This window comes from Macaca nemestrina, chromosome 17, assembly GCF_043159975.1.
Source record: "Macaca nemestrina isolate mMacNem1 chromosome 17, mMacNem.hap1, whole genome shotgun sequence".
In the NCBI taxonomy this organism is placed as follows: domain Eukaryota; kingdom Metazoa; phylum Chordata; class Mammalia; order Primates; family Cercopithecidae; genus Macaca; species Macaca nemestrina.
In genome coordinates this window covers 65,824,641-65,835,105 of record NC_092141.1, presented here as the reverse complement: position 1 = coordinate 65,835,105, position 10,465 = coordinate 65,824,641, and the positions used below count along the sequence as shown (strand labels likewise).

Below are 10,465 nucleotides of genomic sequence, written 5' to 3'. Positions count from 1 at the left end.
GGCTGCCGTTCCGGCGGGCTGCAAGGCGGGGCGGCGCCGGGCGTGGGGGCTGCCCCGACGGCGGGGTCCCCCGGGAGTCCCAGCCGGCCCTCGGCTGCGGCTCCGAGGGAGCGTCCCGGAACCGGGGCGGGTCAGAATAGCCGGGGGAATGTAGTTGGTAGGGGGCGCTGGGAAATCCCGGGCTCTGGAAATCCCAAACCTGGGCCTCAGTTTTCTCATCCGCAAAAAGGGAGGAGGGAAGGGTGGACCAATTGGCGATGCCTTCCAGCTCTGACGAGTGTCATCTTTTGAGCCCCTAGATTAAAAAACAAATGTGTGGGGTGTGTGCGTACACGCGCGTGTGTGCGCGTGTGTGTCTTGGGGGCCACAGGTTTTGTGACCTCAGAGGCAAAACTGTAGGGAGGGGAAGGACTGGGGATTCTAGAGAAGCCCACCACCGCAGCACCTCCCTCCTTCTTTTACTCCCGCCATCTAAACTCAACCCTGACGGAGGAACTGGAAAGAAACTTGGCAGTCATGTGTTTCAGCCCTCCCCCTCTCCATAATTTGCAGGTAAGAAGTGGAAGTCCAGAGAGGGGAAGGGGCTTGCCCAGGGCCACACAGTGGGCGCGTGACCTCACCAGCCGACTGTGATCCATAAACTAGCTAAAGCCCCCGTTCACCCAGCCTAGTTATTTATGAGGCTGGTTCTACCTTCAGAAAAGTCCAGGAAGGGACCGTCTTGAGTCCTCCCAACTTCGAAACTGCCTACAGGCCTTGCCACAGCAGTGAACATCCTGTCTACAGCCTCAGTCCCCCTCTCCAAGGGGCCCCTTCCCACGAGGCCCAAGGGGTTTGGTAAGGTCGGGCTGGACGCCTTCCATCCCCTTTGCCCAGCTTCCCTCTCCTCTGGGCCTCCCCTCTGCCTGGCAGCGGGTTGGCAGCACCAGAGGAGGGGCCAGCCCAGCTGCCCACTCACAGCACAGCTGAGCCAAGACTTCATGTCCTGGGCTGGGGGTGGGGAGCGGGTGCATCTCATCTGCCTCCCTCCCCATCTGCTTCTCAGAGCTGCCCTTTTCTCTCCATTCCCACTCTCCCTTCTTGCCCCTTACTACCTCTCCCGGTTTCATTCTTTTAACTTCAGAGGAAAAAAAAAGAACTTTAAAGCTGCAGAAGCCAAAATGTCTGGGTTCTCCCCACCTTCCCTGTGTGGTCACAGTGTCTTCGTTGGCAGGATCACGAGGAAAGGAATTGAAAACTCTAAGGGGGTGCATGGAGGATGTAGGGAAGCCTTGCTTCCCAGATACTCTGCAGGGGGCCCCAGGGAGGAGGAAGTATAGCCCCTCTCCTCTCCTTTCCCACTCTGAGCAATGGATTTGGCAGGGGAGGGTCAGACACAGAGCTAGGGGGTCACCTGGAATGAAAGCCAAGTGCCACAGCTGGAAATGACCATAAAGATGATTTACAAATGGAAAAACAAAGGCCAGAGGGGGGAAGTGACTTCGCCACTGTCATGCAGCCTGTTGGTGGCTGGATACAAACCCATTGCCACATTTGGGTGGGTCCCACTTGGCACCTGTGCCCTCCAGCAGTTCCCTTCAGGCAGGTGTGGAAGTCAGTTGATGGGAGCAGATTCTTCAGGTTTTCAAGTCCTCTCGGCCAGGTCTGGAGGGCAGAGGGCCACCCTTGCCATGCACTGACATCTGGGCACCTGACGGGGTGGGGGTGCCTGCTTAAGAGAGGGGGTCCTGCCTGCTCTCTTCCAGGCAGCCGCCTCTCTAGACTCCTCCTCCAGGGCCCGCAGAGGCCTGTTGCTCCAGCAGGCAGCCCTACCCACCAAACATCTGTCTTGGTTGGGCTGGGCTTGGCTTTAGTGTGGGTAGTCCTAGGTCCTAAAAAGCTAGCATTGAGATGCCAGAGAACAGAACGGGAAGGATGGGCCTAAAAGGGTGTGTGGCTGTGTTTTCAGAGCCCTCCTATGCCACCCACCCCCTGACCCTGTGCCCAGTGGCTGTGCCCTTGTTTGACAGTCTCCTCATTTGGTCTCTGACTATAAGGCCCCAAATATCTGTGTCTTTCATTGCATATTTCCCCCTCTGGCAATTTTTTTTTTTTTTTTTTTTTGAGATAGAGTTTTACTCTTGTTGCCCAGGCTGGAGTGCAATGGCTCGATCTCGGCTCACAGCAACCTCAGCCTCCCAGGTTCAAGTGATTCTCCTGCCTCAGCCTCCCGAGTAGCTGGGATTACAGGCATATGCCACCGCTCCTGGCTAATTTTGTATTTTTAATTTTGTATTTTTAGTAGAGGCAGGGTATCTCCATGTTGGTCAGGCTGGTCTTGAACTCCCAACCTCAGGTGACCCGCCCGCCTCGGCCTCCCAAAGAGCTGGGATTACAGACATCAGCTACTGCGCCCAGCCCCTCCTCTGGCTTTTATTCTCTCTGTGTCTCTCCCTGTCTCATTAGGTCTCCATCTGGTTCTCTGATTCTGTCTAAGTTTCTCTCCATTTCTTTGTGCCTGTTCTCCCTTTGAGATGCAGTGGGGAGGAGGAAGAGCTGCGGAACTTTCCCAGGATGGGCAAGGGGCACCCAAGGGAGTAGAGGGAAGGGTGTCAGAGTTGGGTTAGGGGAAGAGGTGACTGTAGTCGTGGCTCGAGATAACACAACTACCTGAAAATGTCAAATTTGGGGTTTCTTTTCTGCTTTCAGTCCCCTGGTTTGGCCTCTGCGATTTCCCACCACAAAGTACCCTGGTGGTTCTGGGGAACCAGACTGTGGAGGAGAAAACTGAGGCCACGGGATGGGGGTTCAGGAAGATCAGAAACTGTCGAGGGTGTTACTGAGCTGGGGTCCGAGGCTGGCCTCCTTGCCCCTAATTGCTCTTCACCCCCAAATCCAAGTCACAGCATTAGATGGGGAGTGAGGAAGGATTTTAGAAATCTTACAGAAATATATTCCCCAGGCTGGGTGCAGTGGCTCACTCCTATAATCCCAGCGCTTTGGGAGGCCAAGGTGGGAGGATCACTTGAGGCCAGGAGTTTGAGACCAGTCTGACCAACATGGTGAAACCTCGTCTCTACTAAAGATATAAAACAATTAGCTGAGCGTGGTGTCACGCACCTGTAATCCCAGCTACTTGGGAGGCCGAGGCACAAGAATCTCTTGAACCCGGGAGGCGGAGGTTGCAGTGAGCTGAGATTGCGCCCCTGCACTCCAGCTTGGGCAACAGAGTGAGACTCCATCTCAAAAAAAAGAAAAGAAAAAAGAAAAAAAAAAAGAAATATATTCTCCAAAAGAAGACCTCCTATATTTTATTAGGAATAATAATAGTCTGCAGCCTAGGCTGAAGTTGGCACACTATATTCGTATCCTGAACTACATTGAGGCGCATTTGTGTACAAACATGGTTGTGCTCTTCAACTCAATGGATCCTTTCAATAACCTTGAAGGCAGTCAGAGCCAGAATCACACCCTTTGATTAGTCCATGAAAGAAACCTGCCCAAAGCTGTTTGGCCAGTAAGTGCACATATGGCACCAGGATCCAAGTTGCCGGGCCTTGTTAGCAGGGTCTCAGTATAACCTTTCTAGGGTTCCCCAAGCCCAACACACACCAGGAGAGTGAAGAGGCCTCCCTGGGCTGGGCTAGCCCACCACTGTTCTGTGGTGTGGAGCATAGCACCTCCATTCTCACCCAGCCTACATCTCTGCTCTATTGAGTGGGACAGTGTGCTCTGTGCACGCTTACATGAAGGTGGGTTTGAGTTTATGGATTAAGAGAATTATCCCAAAGGGCCAGGCGCGGTGGCTCACGCCTGTAGTCCCAGCGCTTTGGGAGGCTGAGGCAGGTGCATCACCTGAGGTCAGGAGTTCAAGACCAGCCTGGCCAACATGGTGAAACCCCTTCTGTACTAAAAATCCAAAAATTAGCTGGGCGTGGTGGCGCATGCCTGTAATCCCAGCTACTTGGGAGGCTGAGGCAAGAGAATCGCTCGAACCAGGAAGGTGGAGGTTGCAGTTAGCTGAGATTGCGCCATTGCACTCCAGCCTGGACAACAAGAGTGAAACTCCATCTCAAAAAAGAAAAAGAGAGAATTATCCCAGGTCCCCTTTCTACCTTGCCCTTGGCGATCAGGTCTGCCCATGCCCCTACCCTGGGGAGAACAGACTGAGGTCACCTTGACCTGACCTTCCTTGGGGGTGGAGGGAGGTGTACAGAGATGCCTTTGTTTCCTGTGCTCCAAGTCCCTTCTTCAAGGAGAGTTCCTGTTACATGGGAGCCAGAGGGGAGGTGGGGTGGGGGTGAACAGCCTTCCCAAGAAAGCTGGAGGCTTTCTAGGAAGTATCTCTTTGCCCTGCGGCAGAGGGGGAGAAGCCCTGGAGCACTTAAACATCCGCTTCACCCCCACCTTGCCTCTGCTTGGACAGTCTACCTGCACGCCAGCCCCTCCGGAGAAGGCTTCTAGAAGTGGGGCCATGGGCCCATGCTCAGAGTACGCCCCACCTCTGAGGCCAGGCCCTGGGACCTCCCTGTAGAAATGCCACCCCTGTTCTTGTCCATGAAGACAGAGCAGGACCTAAGGAGGGTGTGTGTTTATATGAACAGGGTGAGGAATTCTTGCACATTTGGGGGAAGGGAAGGAGCTGCTGGAGTTCGGGTGAAGCCCGTTCCTGCAGCTGTCCCCTATCCACCACTCTTCAGGGAAGTCACCTTACAATGAAGTCACCAAGAGAACACAGGCCATCCTGCCTGAGGCATAGTGACTGTCCTCTGTTTCTGGGAATAGCATGAGGGGAAGGGTGTGGGGCTGGACAGGGTGGGTAGGAGGGGAGTCCTGCCTCCTCTGCCCAGCTGCCCAGCCTGCCTGCCTGGGGGAGAGGCTTGTAGGCCGGTTTCTTTCTGGACAAAGAGAAGAGGATGCAGAGTCTGTGCCAGGTTCACATTTCCCAGCCAGTCAGGTGGGCAGGAGGAGCCCACTCTTTGCAGCCCCCTCATCGCAGGGCCAGGCCCAGGATCCTGGAGAGATGAGAGAGGGCACACAGAACCAGGCAGCTGAGTGGAATTGGCAGTGTCCTGGACGGCCCTGGGTCAAACCTGGCTTCTCATCCTCATCCATGATGACTATCAGGCCTCTCTTCCCGCTGAGCTAGTTTCTCCTCCTTACAGCCCAACAAGAAATCTTTTGTGCCTCGGCCGGCCCAGGACCCGATCTCAAGCCCTCTGAGGGTTGTGTGCGAGGGGGCTGAGCATCTTCCACGACACCTCCCAGTACACTGCCACTTTCCTTTGTTATGACTGGAAGGGATTCCTTTCTGTACAATCTGTTTCTCATTGTTTCTTCGTTTCTTTAGTCTCAAATCTACCCACATCTTCCTTGCTCCAAGCCTCAAAAAAGTGCTTCAGCCAGGCCGTTCCCCTTACACTGGCCTCTCAACTCTAAGCACTAGCCCCTTTCATTCCATCTACCTGGAATGTCATTCCTCCTTTGGCCACCTGGTAAAATTGGCCTCATCTTTCCTAGGGTTAGTGTGGCCTAGAGGAAAACACAAAGGCTTTGGAGTCATAAGGTCCTGGTGCAGACCCTGGCTCTGCTGTAGGATCTTGAATGAGTGAGTCTGCCTCTTGGATCTAAGCGTCCTCCACTTGTAAAGAAATAGCAAGACCCACTGCCGGGATTTCTGTTAAGACCCAGTCACAGGCCGGGCGCAGTGGCTCATGCCTGTAATCTTAGCACTTTGGGAGGCTGAGGCGGGTGGATCACCTGAGGTCAGGAATTTGAGGCCAGCCTGACCAACCTGGCGCAGACTCTGCATGGTGAAACCTTGTATCTACTAAAAATAAAAAAATTAGCCAGGTGTGGTGGCAGATGCCTGTAATCCCAGCTACTTGGGAGGCTGAGGCAGAAGAATCACTTGAACCTGGGAGGCGGAGGTGGCAGTGAACTGAGATCGCACCACCGCACTCCAGCCTGGGTGACAGAGTGAGACTCTGTCTAAAAAAAAAAAAGAGTCAGTGCCTGGTGCATTGTGGGTGCTCAGAGGCCTTGGCCAGTAGAGCTGGGTGTTTTCTCCTCTGCCCTTCAATCCCACCTGTATTACAGGCCCCTTCTTATGGCCCTAACACACTGCCTAAAGGGCTATGTCCCACTGCTTGTCCACAATAGAGGCTTCATAGATATTTGTTGGATTAATGAAGGCCCCTAAAACAGCACAGAACTTCCGGAGCTCTGACAGTTCAGGGCACTGAACTGTTCACTGACCACCCCCACCATGGTTCCCAGAAGGCTCCCCTCCGGCTGCCCTGGCCTCTGCCTGCTCTGGTCCCACTGACCTGCTTTTCCACCCGCAGTGGCGGCAGCAGCCTCATCTTTGCCTGGTGCTGGGCTGAATTTTGAGTTCTTAACCTGCCCAGCAAGCCAGCAAGATACTGGCTGCAGTGGCACTCTGCTCCCTCCTCTGTGTCTGCCCCACCCTCCCTGGATAATGCTGCATCTCCCCAGGACTCTGGGTGGAGAGGGCCCAGTGACCCTGTCCCAAGAGGCAGGGTCGGGGATCCTTGGCCTTTCCAGAGAGCCAACCCTTTAGCCTTTAGCTCTGACTGGAAGGGAGCCCAGATCGGTGAGACACACAGGAGCAAGACTGAGAGCGGGTGTGTGAGACTGTCCAGGTGGCGAGTCCTCCATGCATCTGCTCATCCATCGCTCCTGCCCTCTCCCCTCCCCTCCATGTGACAAAGCACCGGCTCTCTCCTGGCCCAGCACACTGGCTGGGATTGGGCTGAGGGAAAGAAAGACAGAAAATACTTTTTTATCAAGTGCCAGGCACAGTGCTTAGTTGCCTTCACAAATACTCTCCTTTTTCCTTTAAAAAAACTGTCCATTTTCCTAATGTTTTAATAGGGAGCATCTGCACATGGGGTATGTATTTTGTAACAAAAGATTCAAAAGGGTATGTGGTGAAAAGTTAGTCTCTGCCCTTTCCTGTCCCCCAGGGCCTTTCTGGAGGGGCAACAACAGTTGCTAGGGTCTTTTGTGCATTTAAATGCACAGAAGGATTCTGTGCATTTAAAACAGATATTACACTTTACCTCCGCACTATGACTTACACATGATGGGAAACTGAGGTCTTCAGAGACATTAAGTACCTAGACCAAAGTCACACAGCTAGTAAGTTAGCAGAGCTGGGATTTAGAACCAGATCTAACTTCTCACCACCAATTCTCTGGCAGAAGTAAGCAGGGGCACTGACAGAGCCCTCCAAAACTGCAGAGCCCGTTCCAAACCGAGGCCACGCCATTCTGAGGCCTTGGAGATCTGGTGGCCCCACCTTCTTATCTGTTGAGTGTCCTATATCGTATCCACATGGCTCCAGGGTCCTGTACTGACCTATCCCCCTATGAAAGGATTCATCCCCATAGGGAAAAAGGGATGTTCCCACAGTGCCCTTTCTTAGCAAATGTGTGGCCAGTGGTCGCCTAGGGTCAGCCTGACTCCTGGGATGCAGGAGGGAAGCCACAATAACAAAGGTCTCTGGTTTCTGGCCGCAGGGGATCATGGTTGTGGCTTCAATGATGTTCCCAGAAAATGACCTCATGATCTCTGAGGCAGGAGTGAGGGAAGATGTGAAGTAGGGGAGCTGTCTGCTCTGAGAGCCATGTGTTCATCCATGAGAGAGAGAGGGGAGGAGGCTGCGGGCAGTCCTGGATGAGAGCAGGGGCATGCATGGACAAGAGCTGCGGACTAGACCCCCAGGCTCTTCCCCCAAGCCTCTCTCCTGGCTCAGGCCAGTGCACTAAGGGATGAGGCCCTCCAGTGGACATTGCTGCATCTCCAGGTACCTCCTTGGGTCATTCCCTCTGGGTTGGACTGTGGGGTCTTTCAGGATCCTAGCTTCCTGTTCAATTTCTTTCTTTCTGTCATGTCTTAAGTCTGGTGTCCCCTCAACTTAAGGGAATATGTTCCCGAGGCCTAGAAGAAGAGGGTCTCACCCCATCAGAACTGTCAAGCAGAGAAGCAGGTGTCAGGCCTTCCCGTCCCAGGATGACAACATTCTGTTTTGCTGAGGTAGTCACCCAGAACGTTCTGTCCTTGGCATCTGTGCACACACCCAGCCAGGTCTAGCTCAGCCAGGTCTAGCTTAGTGCCGGTGACCATCAGTCAGAGATGTGCCTAGAGATGGAAGAATCAAGAGGCATTCCCACCCACCCTTCAGGACATTTTTTTTTTTTTTCTTCTCTGAGATGGAGTTTCGCTCTTATTGCCCAGGCTGGAGTGCAATGGTGCAATCTTGGCTCACCGCAACCTCCGTCTCCCAGGTTCAAGTGATTCTCCTGCCTCAGCCTCCCAAGTAGCTCGGATTACAGGCATGTAATCCTGTAATGGCACCACCATGCCCAGCTAATTTTGTATTTTTAGTAGAGACGGTTTCTCCATATTGCTTGGTCTCGAACTCCTGATCTCAGGTGATCCACCCTCCTCAGCCTCCTACAGTGCTGGGATTACAGGTGTGAACCACCGCGCCTGGTCCCCTTCAGGACATTTAAACAAACCAGCTGGCTTGAGTCCTAGACCTTGGCGGGTCTTGGGAAGAGGAGTATTCATCTTAGCTGCTACTAAACACCACAGTAATAGTTAACCACTATATAGTGCTTTACAGGCAAGCACCTTACGTGTAGTAAACACTTACTTCTCGCAACCCGATGAGGTAGGTACTATCTCTATCACCACATTACAAACAAGAAGATAGAGGAAAACACGCTCAAGATTACCTGGCTCAAGGAATTGACAGAGTCTGGTTTGAGAACCTGTACTTTTTTTTTTTTTTTTTTTTTTGAGACAGGTCTCACACTGTCTGTCGCCCTGGTTGGGGAGCAGTGGCACAATCATGGCTCATTACAGCTTCAGGCTGGGCACAGTGGCTCACAAATGTAATTCCAGCACTTTGGGAGGCTGAGGGGGGACGGCTGCTTGAGCCATGAGTTTTGGAACAGCCCAGGCAATATAGTGAGACCGTGTCTTTACAAATCTTTTTTTTTTTTTGAGATGGAGTCTCACTCTGTCGCCCCAGGCTGGAGTGCAGTTGCGTAATCTCGGCTCACTGCAACCTCCGCCTCTCGGGTTCCAGCAATTCTCCTGCCTCAGCCTCCTGAGTAGCTGGAACTACAGACGCATGCCACCACGTCCAGCTAATTTTTGTATTTTTAGTAGAGACAAGGTTTCGCCATATTGGCCAGGCTGGTCTTGAACACCTGACCTTGGGCTCCCAAAGTGCTGGGACTATAGGCGTGAGCCACCGCGCCCAGCCTGCAATAATTTAAAAAAATTATCTGGGAGTAGTGGTGCACATCTGTGGTCCCAGCTACTCATGAGGCTGAGGCAGGAGGATTGCTGAGTCCAGGAGGTTGCGGTGAGCTGTGATTGTGCCACCACACTGAGACGTTTTTTTGTGAGACTCTGTCTCCAAAAAAAAAATAAAATAAAAAATAACAATAATCACACCCTTGACCTTCCGGGCTCAAGTGATCCTCCCACCTTAGCCTCCTCAATAGCTGGGACCACAGGTGTGTGTCACCACACTGGGCTAGACCCTGTACTCTTAATGACTGCATAGTCCTTGTAGCCTCCATTTCCATTCCTAGAGCATAAGCTTTGTACCAAAAATATTTATTGAGTGTCTGTTCTGGGCTTGAACATGAGTAGGGGGATTTAAAAGTGAATAAGATACTGTGTCTGCCCTTGGGGATAGAGACAGAAACATGAAAACATGAAATTGTCCTTCAACACAAGAAGCGCTGTAATAGAGGCATGAACAACGCAGTGGGAAACAAGGAGGGAGGTCATGCTGCCTGAAGCAAATGTCACGGAATTGCAGGCATCAAGAAGGCAGGACATTCCAGGCAGAGGGAACAGCATGGTGCAGGGATGAAAGCTCACAAGAAAGAGAAACATGTGCCAGGTGCGGAGGCTGACGCCTGTAATCCCAGCACTTTGGGAAGCTGAGGCGGGCAGATCACAAGGTCAGGAGTTCAAGACCAGCCTGGCCAACATGGTGAAACCCCTAAAAAAATACAAAAATTAGCCGGATGTGGTGGCATGCGCCTGTAATCCTAGCTACTCAGGAGGCTGAGGCAGGAGAATCACTTGAACTTGGGAGGCGGAGGTTGCCGTGAGCTGAGACCTCACCATTGCACTCCAGCCTTGGGCAACAGAGAGCGACTCCGTCTCAAAAAAAGAAAGAAAAGGAAAGAAAAAAGAAATACGGAGAACATGGAGCGCCTGAGTGTCAAAACATCATGCATGGGCAGTGACTGTCAGGGAGGTTGCCAGAGAGCTAGGGGTTAGTTGGCCCATCCATCCTGCTTCCTGCTTCCTTCTCCGGCCTCCAAGCTCCCTGAACCTACTCTGTGCAAAGCACTGTGCCAGGTGTTGGCCCAGAGTGTGGGACTGGAGCAGTGGCCTGGGTAGGGGACAAGGGTTTTTTGACCAGCTG

At 52.8% G+C, this 10,465-nt stretch overlaps 1 protein-coding gene across 1 annotated transcript in view; it reads left to right on the top strand.

The window, feature by feature from the left end:
- Positions 1-310: 310 nt before the first annotated feature.
- LOC105472124 (signal transducer and activator of transcription 5B) overlaps positions 311-10,465 on the top strand; it is a 91,170-nt gene continuing 81,015 nt past the window's right edge. Inside the window, exon 1 of the mRNA XM_071083170.1 lies at positions 311-552. The gene's annotated coding sequence lies outside the window, so the exon portion shown is untranslated. The remainder of the gene's footprint in view (positions 553-10,465) is intronic.